The sequence below is a fragment of the Mandrillus leucophaeus genome, unplaced genomic scaffold (genome assembly GCF_000951045.1).
Source record: "Mandrillus leucophaeus isolate KB7577 unplaced genomic scaffold, Mleu.le_1.0 Scaffold728, whole genome shotgun sequence".
Lineage (NCBI taxonomy): Eukaryota > Metazoa > Chordata > Mammalia > Primates > Cercopithecidae > Mandrillus > Mandrillus leucophaeus.
Genome location: NW_012107897.1, coordinates 856569 through 868766, shown reverse-complemented (window position 1 = coordinate 868766; position 12198 = coordinate 856569).

The window sequence follows — 12198 nt, the reverse complement described above, 5'->3', positions numbered from 1 at the left end:
TTAGACTGAGATGGGACACGCCCTGATGGAAAACAGCAGAGAGAGCCCTCTGTCCACTCCGTGCTCCTGCAGACCCAGAGGCAGCTCTGGGGCCTGGCACCTTCCACTCAGAGGCGGCACCTCTGCGTAGTGCACTCAGGGGGCCTAGTGGGAGAGAGAGGATTGCTTCAGAAGGAAAAAGAGCAAGAAACCCAACTCGTCCAGGAGGTGGCTTTATGGAGAAGTGCACGGTGTGGCCTTGAGTCACATCTCCTACATCAGAGAATGGTAGAATTTTGTAGTCGGAAGGGAGCTTGGTGAATGAAAACAGGATGTATTATGTGAACACAGCTGGCACAGCTCCTGCACAGGCAATCCCATAGTGAGTAAGAGCTGGGATCAGCAAACTTTTTCTGTAAAGGCCCAGATCATGAATATTTTCAGCTTTGTGGGCCATACAAAGTCTGTACTGCAACTGCTCGACTTTGCTGTTGTAGTGACAGAGCAGCCATAGATGTGACACAGATGAATGGGTGTGGCTGTGTTCCAATAAAGCTTTATTTACAAAGGCAGGTGGGGGCCAGATTTCTTCCAACCTGACCCCTGATAGAGGACAACTCACAGAGGACATCTGCTCCTCCTCTAGGGCACATGTGCCTCTCTAGTTCTCTAATAAAGTTCCTTGTTGTTACAGTCCCGCAAATAGGATCTCACATCTGAGAAAAAACAAATGTTAGAGGATGGAGGTGGTTTGATAAATGTGTTTGCCTATAGAAATGATTAATACAGGCTGGGTGTGGTGACTCACACCTGTAATCCTAGCATTTTGGGAGGCCAAGGAGGGTGGATCACCTGAGGTCAGGAGATCGAGACCAGTCTGGCCAACATGATGAAACCCTGTCTCTACTAAAAATACAAAAAATCAGCCAGGTGTGGTGGTGGACGCTTGTAATCCCAGCTACTTGGGAGGCTGAGGCAGGAGAATCCCTTGAACCTGGGAGGTGGAGGTTGCAGTGAACTGAGATTGTGCCACTGCATTTTAGTCTGGGTGACATAGAGAGACTTTGTCAAAAAAATAAATAAATAAATAAAAATAAAAAAGAAAGAAAGATAAAAGAAAAGAAATGATAAATACTGGAGGGGATAGATTGCCTAAATACCCCAACTCGATGTCACACATTCTGCATTCTGCACATGTAACAAAATAGCACATGTACCCCAGCAATACGTACAAATATTATGTATCAATAAAAATAAGTAAACAAAAGTATTAGTCACCGTGTGAAAACCCTGATGTTCTAAGCACTTTATAATGATTTCTGTGTGATTCTCTAACTAGTCAAAGTTGGGGTTTGGAGACAAGGGGTCTTGAGTTAATGGGTGCAGTTAAAAGGCCATGATGTGAATTTTTATATAAGCTCTCAGTTCCCAGGAATGTGCACTCAGTGTGACACACGTTCTCTCTAGTAGATCCTGCATATGGTTTTACAGGGGAGGGGTAGACATTAGAGTTGGGGATATTTGGCTTTCACTCTGCTATGGCCTGATTGCTTGTATTCCCCCCAAGATTTGTATGTTGAACCCATACCCTGCAAAGTAATGGTATGAGAAAGTGGGACCTTTAGGGGGTGATTAGGCCAGAAGGGTGGAGCCCTCATGAATGGGATTGGTGCCATAATGAAAGATTAGGTCCAGAGAACCCCCTCCTCCCTTCCACCATGTGACGACACAGGAACCACAAAGTAGACCCTCACCAGGCATGGAATCTGCCAGCGCCTTGATCTTGGACTTCCAGCTTCCAGAACTGTGAGCAACACATTTCTGTTGCTTATAAGCCGCCCTGTCTGTGCTGTTTGGTTATAGCAGCCTGAATGAACTAAGACAAATTCCCAGTTTTGCCTGAAGTGATCTTGAGCGAGTTATCCATGTTATCTGTCCCTGCTTCCGAGCTGTGAATCGGGACAATCGGTGCTGCCTCCTAGAGGCATGGCAGGTTTGTGGAAACAAAGCCACTTGCAGAGTCGGGCACATGGAGGGGATCAGGCGTTGCTGGTTCCTCCCTTTCCCCTATCCTCTCTGCACCCCCCGCCCCTCCCACAGATGCTGACTTTCATGGTCTCCTTCTGAGCCTGACTTGCCTCAACTTGTGTCTCTTTGTTTGCACAATGAGGGACTTTGGAACTTGGGGTCCTCTGGCTGGGACCAGAGTGCAGTTCTGGCCCATCCAAATGATTCTTGGCTAGAGATGATGGAGCTGCCCACGAGCATCGCATTGCCCGCTGCCCTGGCAGATGGCTCTGGTTCGAAGTGATTAAGGAGGGCAACCTGGGGAGACAGGTGTGGCAACATAAGGGCCATCTGGTGAAACCTCGGCAGGGAAACGATTACCAGCCCAGATCTCTGAGAACATCCCCTTCAAATGCTCCAGCAACTGAGAAAGGACCTTGAAGTACATTTCAGCACTGTCCAGAGTGGGTCCAGCACCGGACCCACTCCCAGCTTCAGGGATTTACGTTCTCATTCTCCTCCCGATAGAAACTCCTCTCCAGGCTGGGGTCTTGTCCTTCCACCTGGGACTCTCTATGCATTGGAAGAACCTGTCTTTTCCTTTAGAGCTTTATTATAGTTGCTAGGTAATCAGAGAATCGCATCGTCATTGTGAGTAAAGCAAACATGCCTCAGAGTAGGAAACACACCAAAAAGGTTTAACAATCCTCCAGAACCACAGCTGGAATTCCTCCTGCCCCTTGGCTCTCTAGGACTCTGAGAATGTCTGCGGGAGCCAGCGTATCCTCAGGATTTACATCCTCATCATTCTTCCTGCCCAAAGTCGGCCCACAGAGCCCTGGGCGCATCTTTCCTGCAGAGCTCGTGGCACCGGACTTCTCTGTGACTTTGTCTTAGTGTCTAATCCTGCTCCCAGCTCAGCCCAGCGCGGGGCAGGAGCATGATGCACATTTGCCGAGTAAACATTGAACCAATGCCCCAAGCCAATAGCGTTCTTGGGTCTCTCCGTTTCGTTTTCCAAACCTTCACTTCTCAGGATGAACAAGTTACAGAAACTGCAGCCACACAGTCTGAGGCCTACTAGGCCTTGCACACTTCCTCACCCACACTGGGTAAGGGAAAGGGCTCTGAGCTTGGGCAGAGAACCATGTGCACTGCTTTTAATAAGCTCTGCCCGCTTGTCACCAGCCTAGAGACACACGCAGCTTTGAGCCAAGCAGGGACCGTACGTCAAGTGTATTTTCCTCTCTTTAGCAGAGCAATCTGCTGGAGCAATTTCTACACGAAGTGAACCTGAGCCGGCAGCTGGGGCCTTCCCGGCCTCTCTTTCCTGTGCTGTTCTTTCTCTCTCCTCCACACTCAGGCCTGCAGCAATCTCCCTTTGTTGCTCTCCTTCTTGTTCATCTCGCAGGGCGGCAGGGTGTGAACATAGTGCCTGCGTGACTCTGGGATGCCATGAGGCAAAACCCCAAGGACAAACGCTCGGAAGTTTCACATGGATGCAGGGAGACGACCCCTAGAACTCCAGCCGGTCCAGGCCTTACAGCAGGGCCCAGGTTTTGAGGGATATACCAAACGGCCTGGATCCTGCAGAGGGGAGTGTCCTATTTTCCACGCCTATGATGGGCTGAGAGTGAGCCTGCCTGGCTGCAGTGTTTGTGGCCCCTTGGCTTGCAGTGTGGAGGACGGGGTGGGCTGGCGAGGAGGGGGGAGAGTGGAGAGGCAGGGCACCTGCACAGGTGTCCAGGTGAGAGGGGCTGAGGCTAACTCCAGATGTAACCGGAGTGAAGGCGGGACGGGGACAGATTCTTCTAGGAGAAGTACTGTCAGGGTGTTCTGCTGGGGCACAAGGATGGAGGTGTGAGGGTGGCGTCCTGCTTTCAGACTTGAGCAAATGGGTGATGGTGGTGACAGGAGGAGGAGAGGCAGACTTGGAAGAAAAGTGGAACACTTTGGATATGTTAAGAGTAAGACAGCCGGGCGCGGTGGCTCACACCTGTAATCCCAGCACTTTGGGAGGCCGAGGCAGATGGGTCACCTGAGGTCAGGAGTTCAAGAGCAGCCTGGCCAACATGGTGAAACGTTGACTCTACTAAAAATACGAAAAATGAGCCAGGCGTGGTGGGGGCGCCTGTAATCCCAGCTGCTTGGGAGGCTGAGGCAGGAGAATTGCTTGAACCTGGGAGGCAGAGGCTGCAGTGAACTGAGATCGAGCCACAGCACTCCAGCCTGGATGACGAGTGAGACTCCATCTCAGAAAGAAAAAGTAAAACACCCTCCTACTTGCTGGTGGGAGTGTAAATTGGTGTCTCCTTTTTGGAGAACTATTTGTGAATACCTCTCAGAGCTACCAGTGCACCCACTCTGATCCAGATATTTCCTTTCTAGAAATTTATGTTTATCCTGACGATAGAGCCGCATCCCAAAAAGTGAAAGGTATACCAGGTTGTTCATTTCATGGTGGCATTGTTTATGTTTAAAAAAACAAGTTGGAAAGCACTTAGTGTCCTCTATTGGGGGAATAGTAAAGAAAATTATGGTCCAGCTAATCACGAAGTGGAACAGTATACAGCCATAAAACGGAACAAGGAAACTCTGCATACACTGATGTGGGAAGGTCCCTGGGACACAGTGTTCAACTGAAAAGCTGAAGTGGCCAGGCGCAGTGGCTCACGCCTGTAATCCCAACACTTTGGGAGGCTGGGGCAGGCAAATCACGAGGTCAGGAGATCGAGACCAGCCTGGCCAACATAGTGAAACCCTGTCTCTACTAAAAATACAAAAAATTAGCCGGGCGTGGTGGCGGACACCTGTAATTCCAGCTACTTGGGAGGCAGAGGCAGGAGAATTGCTTGAACCCGGGGGGTGGAGGTTGCAGTGAGCCGAGATGGCACCACTGCACTCCAGCCTGGCGAGAGTGAGAGACTCTGTCTGAAAAAAAAGAAAATTCAAAAGACAGAATGGCATGTAGGGTATGCCAGCATTTGTGGAGAAAGAAGGCAAAAAATATTTATTTATATCTGCATAAAAATCTCTCAGAAACTACACAAAGATCTACTTGTAATAGTGGTTCTGCTTTCTGGAGGTAGGTGGAGTAGATGGGGGTAGAGGAATGTGGGGAGGCTTTTCTATACACCTTTTATACTTTTTAAGCTTTAACCCTATAGATTTACCTGGCTGAATTTTTTTTTCAATTTTATTTTAGAGTCAGAGTCTTGCTCTGTCATCCAGACTGGAGTGCAGTGACATGATCATAGCTCACTGAAGGCTTGAACTCCTGGGCTCAAGAGATCCTCCTACCTCACCCTCCCCAGTGGCTGGGACTACAGGTCTGCACCACAACACTAGCCGTAACTGCTGTCGACTTTTTTTTTTTTTTTTTTTTTGAGACGGAGTCTCGCTCTGTCGCCCAGGCTGGAGTGCAGTGGCCTGATCTCAGCTCACTGCAAGCTCCGCCTCCCAGGTTTACGCCATTCTCCTGCCTCAGCCTCCCGAGTAGCTGGGACTACAGGCGCCCACCACCACACCCGGGTAGTTTTTTGTATTTTTTTTAGTAGAGATGGGGTTTCACCGTGTTAGCCAGGATGGTCTCGATCTCCTGACCTCGTGATCCGCCTGTCTCGGCCTCCCAAAGTGCTGGGATTACAGGCTTGAGCCACCGCGCCCGGCCTGCTGTCGACTTTTAAAAGTCTAGTTTGAAACTTAAAGCCCACAATGATGTTTTGGCCTAGGTGGGCTCTGCCTTCCCCTCCCCGTGTATCTCTCCTCGCAAGATGTCTGTGTGTTTGCAAAGGAGTTTACCTGTCCTGAAGGCCACCCCCATTTCCTAGAAGTTGAGAGCTAGATCTTCACCCAGACCTTGCTTCCCTATCCATCCCCTCCCATGGTCACTGGTAAGCCTGACACCAGGCGAGGGTCTCACTTTCTTCATCTGGGGACTTGTCCATCCCCGGAGCACTCTTCATTTCACCCCTGTCCTAGCAGGCACTCATTCACGAAGCACCACAAAGCTTTTCTTCAGTGGGAATGAGCCGTGATCAGGCATCACACCATAGGGTGAGAACCATCTCCTGAAAGGCAACAGAGCACCCAGCCCAAATCTCTCCCACACCCACTGTTCCACAGGGTGATGCCCAGTCTTTGGCCTCAGCTGTCTGACTCAAGAGGTCCCAGCTTGGAGGCGCACAGGCTTGTGGACGACCACGTTTCAGGGAAGTCTCCGCCCCTTTCCTGGAAAACTCATGAATAATCCACCCTTTGTTTAGCATATGACCAAGAAATAACCCTAAGTATACTCAGTTGAGCAGCCCATACTGCTGCTCTACCTATGGAGTGGCCATTCTTTTGTTTCTTTATATCTCTAATAAACTTGCTTCCGATCTATAGACTTGTCCTGAATTCTTTTTTGTGCGAGGTACAGGAACCCTCTCCTGGGGTCTGTATCAGGACCCCTTTCCGGTAATAGGTCCACTTTTCCCCAAATAAGTGATCTTCCTCCTCCTTCCTCCTTCCTCCTTCCGATAGTGGCATCTAGGTCAGGGTGAATCTTACCAAACCTGCCACTGGAGCAGGGACCTCTGGCTCTCTGGGATCTCTTGGTTGAGGTGTCTCTGGGAACCTGCTTCTTTCCTTATGGTATTTGCTATGGAGGGGTTACAGCTAGCAGCGTAACTTGTGTTTCATTTTCCTATCGGGGCAATGCACCGTAATTACCCGGGAAGCTCAGTCTGGCTCCAGCATTTCCCGTTAATGATGAGCCCTCCACCTGGTTTCTCTGTGCTTGCCAAATCTCAGAAACTCAGTCGCTCTTCTCAGTGGTCCCAGCTTTGGGGTCTCAGCTCTGCAGACTCTGCCACACCATCTCCTGCCCTGCTCAGGGCAACACCCTGGTGGACAAGGTGACTCTTAATTCTCAGCCACCCCCCCACCCAATAGTGGAAATTGTGATTGGGTATTTATTATTAGTATTTTAGAGACACTGCTGGAGTGCAGCGGCATGACCATAGCTCACTGTGGTTTCCAACTCCTGGGCTCAAGCCATCCCCCTGCCTTAGCCTCCTGAGTAGCTGGGACTACAGTCATACCCAGCTAATTAAAAAAAAAAAAATTGTAGAGGAGGGAGTCTCAGTATGTTGCCCACTCCGGTCTTGAACTCCTAGCTTCAAATGATTCTCCTGCCTTGGCCTCCCAAAGTGCTGGGGTTACAGAAGTGAGCCACTGCACCTGGCCTTGTTATTTTTAATTATAGGGAACATTGATAAAGTCTGTTACATAGTAGCAAGAGTATCCCTAACATGCCTTACCACTGAGAAATAAGATTCTTTGCTGCTGGAGGTGTGTGAAGTTTTTCTATAGCAGAAGGAGATGTAATTTTTAAAAAAGTCTTTTGACTACAGAGATTTTTATATTGTCTATGTACAATATTACTGGGTTTATTAAAATAATTTAATTTAAAATATCTCATTTGATTTATCTCCTACATCTATAGTTGTGTATTTAGTTATGGGACATACATCTAATTGAATTCCCATCTTTTTGTGGTAAAGGTTTATTTTCAGCATCTCTTCACGCGTCTCATCCTTTCCCACTCTCCATTTTCTCTTTTTAATGCACCATTTTCTGATTCTTATAAATGACACAGCCTCCCGCTTTGGCAAGGCAGCGTTAGCCAGCAAGCATACCTACTGTTTGTGTGGATAGAAGGCTCAGGAAGAGAACTATTTGTCTCTTTTGAGCTTTTGGCTTTCACAAAGTGTCATAGCAATTTTTATGATTCAACTTTCAGAAGAGATTTATTAGCTTGGGTCTCTAGGAAAAAATAATTTATAAGACCACTGACAATCATAGCTGTGAAGACATAAAGTAACATAATAAGCACTTATTTTTTATAGCACTTTTTACACATGAGACTACCATGGTATGAGGTTCAATTATGATTTATAAACATCATTTCTTGTTTAACGTGGGTAATTTTTTAAAGTATGAACTGGTGAGAATGTCAAATGGTGCAGCCAATGTGGAAAAGAGTCTGACAGGTCCTCAAACAATTTAACATAGCGTTACCGTAGGAGCCAGCAGTTTCACTCCCGGGTATCTGTCAAGAGAAGTGAAAACAGATGTCCACACAAAACGTATTCACGAATGCTTACAACAGCACTATTCATAACAACCGGAAGGTGAAAACAACTAATTGTCCATCAGCTGATGAATGGATAAATAATGCGTGGTATATCCACGTAGTGGAACATTATTCAGCCATGAAAAGGAATGAAGTACTAACGCTACACCTTGGATGAATCTTGAAAACATTATGCTAACTGAAAGAAGCAAGTCACAAAGGACAACATACTATGTGACTCCATTCATAGAAAGTCCAGAACAAGGACAGCTATGGAGGCAGGAAGTAGACTAGTGGTTGCTTAGGGTTGGGGGTGGGGTAAAGTGGGAGGGGTGGGGGTGATGGCTAAAGGCTTTCTTTTTGAGATTATGAAATCTTCTAGAATTGACTGTGGTGGTGGTTGCACAATTCTAAATAAACTAAAAATCATTGAATTGTACACTTTAAGTAGGTGAATTGCATGTACAGTATATGAATTACATCTCAAAGCTATCTTAAAAAAATAAATAAGCTCTGTGCCTCATTTTGCCTCCTACAGTGTTTCGTAAAGTTGTAGTACTAAAAGGGAGATTTAAATTTTAATAGCAACAATGATAATAATAATAAACAGGCTGGGTGCGGTGACTCAAGCAGGTAATCTCAGCACTTTGGGAGGCCGAGGCAGGTGGATCCCCTGAGGTCAGGAGTTCAAGACCAGCTGGCCAACATGGTAAAACCCCATCTCTACTAAAAACACAAAAATTAGCCAGGCGTGGTGGTGGGCACCTGTATTCTCAGCTACTCAGGAAGCTGGGGCAGGGGAATCGCTTGAACCTGGGAGGCGGAGGTTGCAGTGAGCCGAGATCACATCATGGCACTCCAGCCTTGGGGGCAAAAGCGTAACTCCATCTCAAAATAATAATAATAATACGAAACAGCTTCTAAGTATTATTCTTAGCAGTCACCTATGCATGGCACTTTGTACAGATGACTCCTGCCTATGTCAGGGTTTTCGTTGCGAGCAATGCAGTCTGATTAGTGCAAATTAGGCAGAAAAGTATTTGATGAAGGGTTTGGGGAGCTCAGAAAATGGACTGGGAAGCTAAGAACCAGGTGTGGAAATGCGCAGGAGCTAGGGGAGATCGGGGAGCAGGAGCAGAAATGGTCTTGCACCAGGGTCAGAAATGCCTGTGCTTGAAAGTCAGCTGTCTTCAGCATTCGAACCTCGGTGCTCCAGATTCCAGCTCCAGGGTGGTTGGCTTAGCAGGTACCCGCCTCTCAGCCCAAGGAGAACAGAGCTTCCAATTCACAGAGCTTCCAGCCTCCACTCAAGAACAACAGGGATCCAGGTGCTGAAAAGGGACAGATGCCTCCCGCAGAGTCCAGGGAAGCATCAGTTGTGACCACCTCTACCCTTTTAAGAGATTGAAGCCCAGCCTAGCAGGAAACTGAGCTTTGGAGCTTTGAAATTTTGCCCCAGAGTGCTGCTAGAAGAATTGGGTTAGATAGGATACCACCATGTTGCTGACTACTTAGGGGGAAAAAAAGCTGAGGCAGTGAAAACATTTAATGAAATCCTAAACACCCAGAGTAACCTATTTCTTCTTTGCTCAGTCCCCATTTATGTCTGAGAACTGTGTTCATGCCCCAGATGTTGCAAGAATACTACAGAAACAAAAGTGTTTGAAATAATTCTTTTTTTTTCTTTTTTTGAGACAGAGTCTCACATCGTTGCCCTGGCTGGAGTGCAGTGGCACAATCTCGGCTCACTGCAAGCTCCACCTCCTGGGTTCACGCCATTCTCCTGCCTCAGCCTCCCAAGTAGCTGGGACTACAGGCACCTGCCACCACACCCAGCTTTTTGTATTTTTAGTAGAGATGGGGTTTCACTATGTTAGCCAGGATGATCTCGATCTCTTGACCTTGTGATCTGCCCGCCTCGGCCTCCCAAAGTGCTGGGATTACAGGCGTAAGCCACCGTGCCTGGATGAAATCATTCTTGTGTTCAAGATCAAAATGATAAGGGGTAAACTGTGTTAAAAAACAAACACACACACACACAAACTTTGCCTTAAACATAAATGTGTTTCACAAGCTTGGAAGCAGAAAATAATTTTGGGACTTGAGCATTATTAATCAGCCTCTGTGTTTTCAACTGCATCAAGAAATATAGCAAAGATATGCAGACGCTTTGAATTTAAGACATCACCTTTGTGTTTTGACATTCTTTCCCAAATCCCACCTAAATGATGGGTGGGACTATTTTCTTTTAAACAGTGAAGTCAGGGTCCTGAGAAGACACTTGAATGGGGCAATCGGAGGAGTGCTTAATCGATGAATTATTTACAAAGATGTGGGCAGGAAAACCATGACAGATTGAGCAGTTGTGGGAGCTGGAAGCAGTAGGGCACCCCTAGAATCTCCAGCTCTGAGGGGGTGAAGAAGAAGAATTCCAGGAAGGAGGGTGGGATGGGAGCTGATGGGGGAGGATGCAGTCACCTGAGGCCATCCTAAGGGGAAGGAGAAGCTGTGGCGTGGGAGCCAGGGAAGCCAGGGAGCCCCGTGACACCATCTGTGTAGTCAGCCTCCCAGGAGGTGGAGCACGGTGACAAGTGCACTCCGAAGGAGGGGCCACCAGGTGAGTCAGCCGAGGGACCGATGCTAAGAAGGGGGGCAAGCCTCCTCCAAGTGGGGTTGGGCAGGGGGGCAGAGGAGAACAACAAAGCCACTTTACATACTTCTGTATCGAGATTTTACCAAAGATTGTATTAATTTACACTGTAATTTTAAAATAAAAGTGTAGAAATATTAAACGTGACTTGGAAATCATTGAGTTTGAGGATCTCCTGAGAAGTTGATGACCCTTCTTGAGGTAACTAATAACACTTTGGAAGGTGAAACCAGGTTGCTCACCCGCTCTAAGAAGGAGCGAGAAGGAGGAGGAAGGAGAGACAGCACTGCGCCCCCTTCTTCCCCTGCAGTTGGGGTGAGAAGATTTCCACGCTCTGGGAGGTGGTGGAAGGAAGCATTCAGTGAGGCCGTTAAAGGCAGTGGCCCTGGCAGCCAGTTGTGATGTTGACAGTGCTCTCCTGCAGGAGGGCGGGAGGCCTATAAAGTATCAAGCACAGTCCTCCATGAGCAACGCGGGGGCAATGAGCTACGCTCTCCTTCAGGGATAAACACAGACCCTTTCCTGCAGGGATAAACACAGCCGGTTATATTCACCAGCTATGAATTAAATGTTTCACCGGAAGCAGTCTTTCCCTGTACATAGGGATGAAACACACACACACACACACACACACACACACACACACACACACCATCTATGTATTTATATATGCGTATATAAAAATTATGGTAAAATACATATAACATAAAATTTACAACACCCATTTCGAAGTGCTCAGTTCACGGGCATCAAGTATATTTGCATTGTTGTGGACTCATCACACCATGCATCTCCACAAATCTTTTCATCTTCCCCAACTGAAATTCTGTGCCCATTAAGCAAAATCTCCCCATTCTCCCCTCCCCCAGCCCCTGGAAGCCACCATTCTGTTTTCTGTCTCTATGAATCTGACTATTCTAGGTACCCTGTATAAGTGGAATCATACAGCACTTGTCTCGTGACTGGTTTATCTTACTTAGCATACTGTCTTCAAGGTCCATCCATGGTGTAGCATATGTCAGAATGTCCTTTCTATTTTGCCTGAATAATATTCCAACGTATGGATATGTCATATTTTGTCTTTCTATTTATCTGTTGGTGGACACTGGGTTGCATTCACTTTCTGCAAATATAACACATACACAATGACACACAAACTCCAATATGTGCCAGGGACCCCCACTTGTTAAAGGGTCATCTATAAAGGAGAAAGATAAAATACATGTGCCAACCTAAGAGAGCAGATGAGAAGCTTCAAGAGGCTTGAGTTGGGCCTCTGTGCATCATAAAGGTGGAGGCTGGACTGTTGTCTGGGCCCGGGCCCTTGGGTAGTGGTCCCTGAATGACTGGCAGAACAAGCCCATGAAATGGTCTCCACGCAGAAGACAGTCATGTGGAAGTGGCTAACTGGTAGACCAGCTGAGATGAAGACTACTGCAGTCCT